Source organism: Pectinophora gossypiella, chromosome 9 (genome assembly GCF_024362695.1).
Source record: "Pectinophora gossypiella chromosome 9, ilPecGoss1.1, whole genome shotgun sequence".
NCBI lineage: Eukaryota > Metazoa > Arthropoda > Insecta > Lepidoptera > Gelechiidae > Pectinophora > Pectinophora gossypiella.
The window spans coordinates 16,643,256-16,655,395 of NC_065412.1; the positions used below are offsets into that span (position 1 = coordinate 16,643,256).

Genomic DNA, 12,140 nt, shown 5'->3' on the forward strand with positions numbered 1-12,140 from the left:
CTGATTATATCGTTCAACCACATTAGCTTGAGGAGAATAATAAGGGGTATAAGTAGGGTTGTCTATTCCATATTTAATAAGAAAATCGCGAAAATAATGACTGCGGAAAACCGTAGCATTGTCACATAGAACCTGATGTGGAACGCCAAAAACATGAAAAATGTCAGACTCTAAAAAGCGACAAACACCTTTAGCATCAACTCTCTTAAGGCTGAAAAGCCATACATATTTTGAAAATATATCCACAACGGACAAGATATATCTATAGCCATAATACGCACAAGATAATGGACCAATTAAATCGATCGAGATACTATGAAGCGGGGAATTAACACTCCTTGGGAACAACATTTGACCACGGGGCTGGCAATTGGCGATCTTATGGGCTTTACAGACCTCACACAGACCTAAGATCCGAACAACATCCTTATACATATTTTGCCAATAATAATTTTCACGTAACTTCAGGTACGTTTTCATAACACCAGGGTGTATGGAAGGATAACTAGAATGAGCTTCCGAGACAGCTTCCTCAACCTTTTCACGAGGCAAAACGACTCTCCAAGGGTTCTTCTGAAGCGGTGAAGAGAGAGCAACACGTCGTAACAGAACTCCATCCACGATAGAGTAAGCCGGGAACATCTGAGGAGAGGAACGAACACCCTGATACACCTTTTTATAAAACGGATCACTGGTACGCTCGATACCTTCATTAAATGATATGAGATTAATATGCATTCGGGACAGAGCGTCCGGCACAACGTTGAGAGCACCCTTACGATGAACAATTTCGAAATTGTATTGAGAAATTATCGTTGCCCAACGAGCTAAACGGCCCGTGGGGTTATCCAAAGTCAGTAACCATTTAAGTGCAATATGATCAGTAATTATAGTAAACTTCATTCCGTCAAGATAACAGCGAAAATGCTTAATAGATTCGAGAACCGCAAGAAGTTCGCGCTCCGTGGTACTGTAATTGCGTTCAGCTTTAGAAAACAACCTGGAATAATAGGCAATCGGACGTTCAGTACCATCAATACTTTGGGAAAGAACTGAACCAAGACCGACAGATGAGGCATCGCACTGGAGAATGAAGGGTTTAGTAAAATCGGGACATGTGATCAAAGGGGTATTAATCATAGATTCTTTTAACCTGTTAAAAGCGGCATCAGCTTGAGGATTCCAATCGATAGGATCTCGACCTTTCCTTTTCCCTAACAATGCCGTTAACGGAGCAATTATTGAAGAAAAACCATTAACAAACCGTCTATAATAAGAACACATACCTAAAAATGCCCTAAGAGCTTTCGCTGAACACGGAGTGGGATAATCTTTGATAGCTTCAAGTTTTTGGGGGTCAGTTTGAAGACCATTCTCATTCACAATATAGCCCAAATATTTAATTTCTTTACGACAAAACTCACACTTCTTTAAGTTGATAGAAAGACCAGCTTCTTTTAAACGGTGCAAAACGCGACGTAATAAAGAAATATGGCTATCAAAATCTTTGGAAACAATAATCAAATCGTCGACATAGCCGAAAACACAGTTCTCGCTTGTATTAGTGAATTCGTAATTTACGATAAGGTCAGTTAGACGCTGCATCTCCGAAGCGGCGTTAGTAAGTCCAAAAGGCATACGTACAAACTCGAAAAGACCACGTTGAGGAACAATGAAGGCGGTTTTTTCACAACTTTCCGAATCAGCAAGTGAGATCTGCCAAAAAGCACTACGAAAATCGAGCGACGTCATGTACTTCGCACCACGCAGATTATCTAAAATATCTTGAATGCGGGGAAGCGGATAAGAGTCCCGAACTGTAACGCTATTCAGCTTGCGACTATCAACGCAGAAACGAACGCTACCGTCCTTTTTGGTAACCATCACGACTGGGCTGGCCCAAGGAGAACGAGAGGGACGTATGACACCTGCCTCAAGCATCTTATCTATCTCCTCGTTAAGGATCTGAAGCTTGGTTGGAGAAAGAGGATAATAACGTTGTTTAATAGGAGAGCCGACGGTATTAATCTTATGCGACAACCACGTAGTCTTCCCTAAACCAATCTTGTCCGAAGAAATCTCGCCGTATTCAACAATAACTTCAGCAAGAACCTTCTCTTGTTCCGGGGAAAGATCGACCCGAGGATAAGAAACTTCATTAATACAAACCGGTCCTGAAAAGGAACCGTTAGGAACGAACAAGTTGCCTGCTACTTTCTCATTAAAGGCAGCACTGAAAATAGAGGTGAGACCGAATTTGTCCCAAAACTCAATACCGAGAATAATATCAGACGTGATTGATTCAGCGATCAAAAACTTATGCAAGCAATCACGGCCATTAAAAGAGACAGTAAGGGTGGCTGACCCTAAAATGGTAATCGGCGCGTTATTAGCAGAAACGACCGGAGTACCAGAAAAACAACCATCAAAAGGAATGCCGATTTCACGCGCGAGTTTCGCGCTTAAAAGAGAAGTCTGAGCGCCTGAATCAAGAAGGGCTCTCAAACGACGATTAAAAATAAAAATATCAATAAAAAGACGATTATCACGCGTATTAGAATTGAGCACCGGGGAAATCGACTGGGAACAACCAGAACGACCCCGGTGGTTTATGAGTTTTTTGGTTCGTTACAAACAGGACAATTGGCCGTAATAACTCCAGGTTTCTTGCAACGAAAACAAATCTTCCCTTGAACATTAGGACAGTACCTATAGGGATGACCTATTTGATTGCACTTCGGGCACACGGTGGAGGACGAAGGAGTCGCGGTGCTGATTGGAGAAACGACCTTATGGCATTGCGGAGGTTGATAATACGACTCAAAGTTGGTCAAGATGTCAACTAAAGTTTCAAGGTCACAAATCCTGTTCGTGGCGAGACAAGGTGAATAGCGGGAATGGACATTGTGCTTAATGATATTAAGAAGATCTTGGTCAGGAATTGGACGTTGTAGTTTGCTGTTGAGGTCGCGAATGTCAATTACGAAGTCGCGGATCGATTGATGCTCGACTTGCTTCAAATTGCGGAGACGACGCTCGGTGTGGAAATTGTAGTCCGGAGTATCAAAGGTCTTGAGCAATATATTTTTGAGATCAGAAAATGAACTCAAGGAATTACGGACCTTGCGATAATACTTCAGAGCAGTACCCGACAGAAGTTCGTGGAACCTCTTTAGGACTACGTCATCGGGTACCCCTCTGGCTTCCTTATATTCCTCAAGGGTTATCAGAAACTCTCTGATGCAGGTTGTGCCATCATAACACAAATTCCACTTGTGGAGACGAAAATCTTTAGGATGACAAGAATCTGAAAACTGCGCATATTGGTGGATCTGCTTCTTGGGTTTCGGGGAACTGACTAAAGGCAAAATGAAGCTACCGGGAATAACGGTGGCATCGTCAAGTACCGAACCTCCCTGGCGTGGTGATACTGGCGCACTCTGAGCCATCGTGTAATGAAATCGAAAGTGGATAAAAGATGAAAAAGAAAATACACGTTGCAAACTGGACAAATACGCCACTTAGAAAACACAAACACAATACAAAGAAAACAAAATAAACTTTTTTATAGCTCGAGATCGAGCCCTACCGCAAAAAAGGGAACAAAAAAGATACGAATTATGATGAAATAATTACTTTTGTTCGGGCGCCAAAAATGTAGCGATAAAAAGGAGGAACTCGCTAACAATTAAATTAATTTATTGGGAAATGCAGTTTAAGTAATTTAAATTATTATAAATTAACATGAACATAGTTAAAAGGTAATAACGGTAAAAAAGGGAATCGAACCTCCGTTGATCAACGAAAGTTTTTAAAGATTAATATGCCAAAAGGAATACCAAACACTGAAACGATGCCGCGCGGGGCTTTAAGAATTTTGAAAAGGCTTCCTAAATAAATATTCACAAATAGCGGAAATAATATTTAAAAAAAAGGTTCTGGAATATAAATGGAACACAAAAACAATTTGGTTCTCCGCAGCCGTAGTTATTCCGTCGACTCGTCCGTCACGTAGGGACCGTCGAAGCGATGCAGCTTCGGGTCAGGAAACGGGTAGCGGCAAGTGACAGGAACCGCAGAGTCGGAGCGATCGTAGCGACTTCGAAGTTGCAACTCGAATCATATATAGAATCCGTGGGGATGGGGCGGCTTCGCACCCGATGTAGCTCCAGGTTAAAACCAAAACCCAAGGGGATTTCCCTTATCTACAAAGATAAATAATAAAATAGAAAAGTGATGTGAAAGAAAGAAAGGGAAAAAGGAAGAAAGAAGAACAAACCAACACAAACTTACCAGGGAAAATGAAATACTATAATTATATCACCAGAAATTACGTTTTACGTTTCACAATTAAAACAGCACATTTAAAAACACATACAGAACATTAAATTAGATTTTCCAGATAAAATACAAGAAAACCAACAGTCAGCCACAAAGAATATCTCTCAAATGTCAAGAAACAAACAAACAAACCATGGAGACAAATTCATATTTCAAATTTTAAATATAGCATACGTCCAAACAGCCAGAAAAAGAAAACTTGATAAGCAAAAAGATTGCGCTGCAGCAAAATTACGCTGCAATAGGTACAAAAAATATGAAAGGGAAAAAAATATACATGTAGATATTATAAATAGTATTAACAAGAATATAGTATTATCAATCAACAAGTAAACAATATATTAACCAATTTAAATCATCTATTGGAAAAGTTGAAAAAAAACTGCGATTCAAATTTTGTTTATTATTTTCTTACTAGTTCAACAAAATTAACAAGTTTACATACAGACACACTAAAGGCAAAAGACATATTAATAGTTTATGAGAGTATTTGGTACAGATACCATCCTTTTCCACTGCAGCCTGCGGGTTAGTGGAGGAATTTCTCAATATTCATGGTTTGAGGCAAAAATAGAACTGTAACGGAATTTCTTATTTGTTTTTTCTTGTTTTTTAATAAATGTTCCATAAGGATTCTAAAAACAAACGGTTTGAAAAATTAATATTCGGATATTAATATCGTGTCAAAAGGTAAACGTATAAAATGAGGGGATGAATCAAGAATAAAAAAAACGGGGATTCTTTTCTATTTGTAATATTGCTTTACAAGCACTATCTACTTACAAATATTCCAAATTTCAAGTCGATAGCAGAAGTAGTTCCCGAGATGGTAATTTGCGACATCCTTCCTTTTTACCATTTTGGTACGGAACCCTAAAGCAAAATGGCTGTTATTTAAGCTAAGGAAATGGGGTTAACTAAAGTAAGTTTATGCAAATATTTTGATCGATATAAAGATTGAGAACTAGAATAAATGAATCGCAATATCAACCTTGGCTATAGTTTAATTACAGACGTCGTTAATCAGAGTTAAAGCAATCGTCGTGTAAACAGATGTTGGATTATCTGTTATTATCGCTATTAAAATGTTGTGAATGTGTGTCTTTTAGATTAGGGATTACGAACGCGAGTTGAGTATGTATGAACTAGCTTTTACCAATAAGAGTTAATTCAGGGATAGATATTATTTTTCAATCACCAATAAAATATTTCTAGGGTTCCTAACATCAAAATTAAAAATGGAACACCTATAGTATCATTCTGTTGTCCGTCAACCAGTCTGTCTGTGAAGACCCTTTTCTCGGGAATGTGTGGAGTTATGAGGTTCAAATTAATATCCAGGAATATATATCATGTCAACGGTCCTATGAAGCTATAAAAAAATTGGTATCTAAATCAACGCATTCCAAAGATACCTTAACTTCTAACATTTAGCAGTGGAATCAACGCGTACGTGATTCTAGAATCCTGTTTGTGAATTTGTTGTTACATCACAACAAAAAAAAAAAAAACAAAAAAATGCTATTCAAAATTCTAGATTAAGTAAATTAAATTCATCTTTTTTGGGGTTATGTATACGTTTTTACAATAAAATACCAGATAATATTTTAAATTAGTTGGAAAATAAAATTAAATCTCACGTGAAGCTTACTTTATGAAAAAAATCTAATTATAAGATTAATGATAAAAATGTCTGGTATTGAATGTGTTCCTCTAGTTAAGCTTGTAATGTACCCTCATTGATTTAAAAGATGTGTTGCTGTTGCAGTTTCTTGTCATTTCGTCTCCTCAGCCATAACAACTTGCGAAATGACGTAAATTCAAAAATGTTACATTGATCTTCAACAAGTTTATCCACGATAATTACGTTGAATACCTAAATGATTCTGATTTCTGATTAATATATTTTTGTGATTACAAACTTTTTTGCAGTTAATAAAGTTATCGCGATCTTTGTCCATGTAAGGAGACAATAGTTTTTCAACGGCAAAGTTTTTTCCAGCGTTAGATTATTTTTTGTTAATTTTATATCAATTAGTACGGAATCCTCGCTGCGCGCGTTAGACTCGCTCTTGACCTGATTTTTTCTTGTCATCTATAACTGATCGTAGGTACTGAAGTAATGGAACACTTAATGTTCATTAATCGGGCACCTTTAGGACAAGATACCTTTAGGCTTATAGCATCGTCATTGGGACCTCTCACTGAGCATCTTAAGGCATCAAACCACGGTTGAATCGTGTTTACAAAAACCTTTCTCAGTAGACACTGTGCTCCTGTGGGTGGCCGGCTTGCTTCTCAAACGGTGAGTGCCGGTTCGAATCCCGGTACCAGACTTTCACCAATGACTTTTTAATTTATTTTAAATGAAGTTTTCATTAACACAGTTCCCTCGACAATTATAGACGGTGATACGGCTCACAGCCAGCTCGGTACTTCATCTTGCGACGGATGTACCACTAACCACCCCAATCGGGATATAGACGTAAGCTTAAGCTATGCTTATCAGTCATATATAATCCCTCATTCAGCGCTTATCGCTATCGACCCACTAGGGTCGATTAATTCTTTCAAATATTTTTTCCTCTCAGACGACGCCCTGAGCCGAGGTTCGCGCCCAACTGGGCACCCTCAGGCCTGTTGTCTTAAACGTTGTACCGGGTGAGAGCCTTCAGCGCTCCCCATTTGTCCGGCCAAGTAGTTAATGCCATCTGCGGCAAATCTACAATAAGTCACGTCAAAAAAAAAGTAATATATAGGTACGCATAACAGTAAAGCACTGCTCACCTAAACGCCCTTCAATCTCCTCATGCGTATGAAGGTCCCTCGAAGCTTTCCCTAAGTGAAAAACAGTGTCGATCAATAAATCTGTACTAAAAGTAAGATCCAATTGGAAATATTTGCTTGATCGGGTACGCATTTCGCACCTGACTATCTTTATAGAACCAAGTCATCTGAATTTGTCGGTTTTAAAGACATTATGCGTCGGAAGATAAACGTGATTGAAGTCGTTTATGTACAGTTCTCAACAAAAATCGATCTATTGAAACACATTGAAAGTTTATATTTCATATAATATTATAATACTAGTGTTAGGAACTATGTTAAAAATCAAGGGCATTGAGTAAAAGATTTTTAAGTGTTAGGTAATGTTCTAATTTCAAATTTAATCAAACTGGTGTTTTTGTTGAACATTTATAAGTGTTTAATTATTTTTTATAAGAAGTATATTTTATAACATAATATATTCACCTGTAGTTCAATTCCTTTCCACTGTAATAGTATACAGCTTCCATTCAATTACGGTACGTAACATTAGACGTCCCTTATACTAGTATCGTAATAATAATGTATTGTTAATGTAACATTACATCAGCGGATCTCGCGTTTCACTACCGACCTATACTGTTACTAACTTCACAAAATTTTCTGTCTCGAAACATGCGCTCACCGAACGTTATCACTTTCAGTCCTGAAAGTTGTATCACAAGTTACGGAAGGTATTCTAGCAATTTCTACCTTCAGAAACAATGTCCCAACGATGCTCGGGTACTGAGTAATCCTCTTAAGGCGACAAACTTGATTTATTTGAAGAAACGTAGACGTCTTCATTAAAAGGGTGTTGAGTCTAATTTCATTACGCCCTGAGTAACACTATAGAGGGTAGCTCAGAGGTTCACGTTCAAAACAAAAAAATAGACAGAGGGGCTCATTGGCTACTTGAAACCCCCATGTATGTTCAACGATTATTTACGGTTTAGGAGATTTGACTCATTTTCTACTTTTTCCAAGATTATATATTATAGTACCTTACTTCAGAAACCATTATTTTGTCGCTGTCTCGTTCATAATAATTATTTTATTTTACTACATACCTATTTCCAAAGAAGTGGACCACTAGCTAAAATAATAAAAACTTCCAAATCAAAGATAAATAAGGTTTTGGCAGTCAAAGTGAGGATTCGACCAAAATTGTTATAGATGTTAAAACGTCGCGAAAGAATAATAACACATGAGATTGTTATGAACCCTGAAAGTATTTCTAAAATCTGCTGCATTTAATAGGCTTTTAGAAACATCATTAAAAAAGTACCCTTATTTGGGGAAAATAAGTAAGCAATTGGCCCTTGAAAATTGCAAGATAGACAGAGATTTGAAGGAAATGAAGGTCATATCTCTTAAACCGTTAATCATCGTTGAACATACATAGGGGTATTTCTGGTAGCCAATGAGCCCCTGTATCTAATTTTCCATTTTGAACGTGAACTTCTGGGCCACCCTGTACAATAGTCGTTACGACTATATATAGTCAACACTTCTGTACTACGAGCAACTGTGTTCTGTTACAACCGTTTGCCTGTGTGCTTCCAAAGAGAAGCTGGATTTGGAACCAATACGAAACATAGAACGCGCATATTTATTTGCATGTATTTTATTGGTGAAATTGTACTTTACTGGTAATAAGTTGTACTTATAGTTTGTACCCGCAATCTTTCAATTATTATTTTTTACATTTTACCTCACCTTATGGTTGCCTGGAAGAAATCGCTTTAAGCGATAAGGCCGCCATTTGCCATGTACTTAATTAAGAGACTTTTTGTAATTATTTATTTTTAGTTTGGTGCAATAAAGTGTATTTGTATTGTATTGTATTGTAACGCGTTTAGTTGGACACGTCATTAAAACAGACTGTGGTTATGTCCTTACTAATATTACAAACTTATTACCTATACCCCTTTCGCACCTGGTTGATACGATCGTGAGTTCCCACTTTGAAAATTCGTATTTTGGCGCGAAGTCTGTTTATCCGGCCCAAACCGAGCTCGCTCGATCGTGCGTTCATCGAATAACCAATAGAAACGCGTTGTGGTTCAAATTGGAATCAGTTGCGTCGTGGCAAACGTCAACATGGCCACGTTCCATGACCCCGCGACCGGACGGCGTAAGTAATATTACAATTTTGATGTTTTTTTTTGTTTTTACACTGCTTTTTTTGCAAAATTAGTTAGCTAGGATTATAAACTAACTTTAGAAAACAAAAGTTCTACACTAGTTGTCGCATTTGCTTCTAAATGTTGACCTAAATTTTGTAACGCACGCCCGTGAGGTCCAGGTTGCAATTGTCCAACTCACGATCATGATTTGTGTTATTTCTCATAAAATTAATGATATTTCAGGAATGCAATTAACAGATGATCTCGTCCTCGAACTGCTTCAAGAACAATTTCCGTTCTGATCTGTACTTGGACGAAGATTTTTACCGGTGTATGGGATTATCACGTGTAGACTACCCCGTACACGGCCGCTGTCCATTGTCCACTGGCCCTGGGTTTACTTTGTCAGAATTTGTTTCAAACTTCTGGAGAAAAGTAACAACGAAGTCGCGTGGGCGCACGAAAAATAAAAAGTTTTCTGAATAATCCCAATAATAATATTAATTGGTTCACAGAACTGTGATATAATGTACCTTGTTAAGTGTTAAGTACAATAAATAGTTGATTTTGATTTAAAATGTGTTGCTTTTACTTCTATTTAAAAATAATACTAATTGAGAAGTAGTTTAAAGTCCATTACCATTATAATTTTACACATAATAGACAAACGCACGTTCATGAATTGGTAGAATTGAGACCTAGAACTCACGAACGTGATACCCGTTTTTCTAAATGATGATTGCACTTAGATTTTTTTCACTATTTTTATAGTTATCTGTGCGTTACATTTAATTAATTTTTGTCATTATTTTTTTCAAACTGAACAAAAAAAATCTCAGGTGCGAAAGGGATACAGACATTATGCGACGATCACCTGTAACAGCAATGTTTCATCATACTAAACCTTATTGGTAGCAGTGCTTGTTGGCTACATCAAAGTCATATATTTTTACTGTAATATTATTTGTTATGGCGATATTACGGGACTTACACCACGGAATTTGCCGAGGAGGCATGTTTTCTTATCTTGTTAACTTATGTAAATAATTTCCTAGTTTTAATTCACTACAGTCCACTTGAACAACATCTCGAAGAGTTTCATTTACCAGAGCTACCATCGCCTCCAACAGTGATAAAGTACACCAAATAAGACCTGAGAAGCTCCTAGCTTAGAAAAATCGTTTATCTTTTGTCGTGTGAGATGTGAGATCAATGCAGACATCAACGCTGGTATCAGGCTAATTGTATCCTGGTGTCCATCATCAATATTTACACTTCGTATCAAAAGTTGTTCAAATTTATTTTTATTTAAATTTATTATATCTAAACGAATATCAAGAGAGCATGACTCGATAGGGATGCAGGCATGACTATAATTATGTTCTGTTAGATGGAAAAGAATCGATCGACCTAATATCAACTGATACATCACTATGTTAATAACCTCGCAATACTGGCGTACGTACTTTGAGATGTCTAATTCTTACCGCGCATTGAGACTATTATAAAATGTTATCTTTATTGAAATATAGTCACTAATCGTCCTGAACTGGTCGTTCTGTATAATAATGTATGTAAACCAACAATCGTTAATTCGAATACATACATTATGACAAATGTCCCCCGCGCGCCTCACTTCTCCTTCATATTTTTGATGAAGCATATGCTAGACACGTATAACATATGCATATGCGTAACATTTTTCACTAACACAGTTGCCTCGACCATCATAGATGGGGATACGGCTCACCAATAACCATCACGTTGGTCTAACAGAAAGCTCGTTGAGGCGTGAGTACTTAGTTAATAGTACCTTTACCTGCTGTATGTACCTTTGACTACTCCAATTGGGATATAGGCATGGGCTTATGTTGCCTGAAATAAAAATACAGTGCGCAGCACATGGCGTACGGTCACGAGTACTACTATGTATACACTTTGAAACCATGTCACATTAACTTTTTGATCATGTTGTTGCATCAGTCTCATGAATGTCAAATATGATAGTGCGACAGGGTTCTAAAGTGGGTACATGATATTGCTCATGACTGTACGAGGCACATGCCTGGCAATGTCTGTATTCTCCTTAACAGAAACTCAGGTACGAAGTAATCTTTCTCTTAAGGCGACACACTCGATTTATTTGAAGAGATGTCGACGCCTTCACTCGTCGGGTGTTGAGACTCATTTCATCACGCCCTGCGTAGTTACCTAGATTAAAATACGGACCGTCGTGAAGCTCGAAATTACTGGGGTTAAGGAATGAACACCGAGGGTTGGGCCTTGAATGTAGTGGTGAGAGCAAAACATTATGCCGTTACAAGCTTATGCGAAAGCATTTGCGAATGCTTCTAGAAGTCCTTAAATAAAATAATACTTTATAGATTTCAGACAGTTATTGTAAATTAATAAAGATTATAAGTTTAAAAACTATGTAAAAACTGACCACGGAAAAATCGCGCTCTACAAAGTTTGAAATAGGTATGTTTCTCTAAAATTGTTCCGAATGTTCAGAAAATATTCGGAAGAATTTCAGAGAAACATACCTACTTATTTTCTTGTTTGAGTCTTTTTACCCGACTGCGTATCACTAGATAATACAAAACAAAGTCGCTTTTTCTGTCCCTATATCCCTATGTACGCTTAAATCTTTAAAACTACGCAACGGATTTTGATGCGGTATTTTTTAACAGATAGAGGGATTCAAGAGGAAGGTTTATATGTATAATAATATCTATTTAATAGTGGAGAAATACTGTTATTATTAAGGTTTTTAATGTGATGTCGTATTTCCCCAGTATTACACCCGAGCGAAGCCGGGGCGGGTTGCTGTATGTATAATTAAGGGAGTAAAGGGATCTAACG

At 37.4% G+C, this 12,140-nt stretch overlaps 1 protein-coding gene and 1 long non-coding RNA gene across 5 annotated transcripts in view; both read left to right on the top strand.

Annotated features, from left to right (window-relative positions):
* Positions 1–12,140, top strand: part of LOC126369650 (disks large homolog 2-like) — a 69,884-nt gene that overhangs the window by 14,124 nt on the left and 43,620 nt on the right. The gene's annotated exons all lie outside the window — the stretch shown is intronic.
* LOC126369752 (uncharacterized) lies at positions 9,078–9,853 on the top strand. Its single transcript, XR_007566765.1, has 2 exons — positions 9,078–9,283; positions 9,519–9,853. It is a non-coding gene; the product is annotated as an uncharacterized LOC126369752 (long non-coding RNA).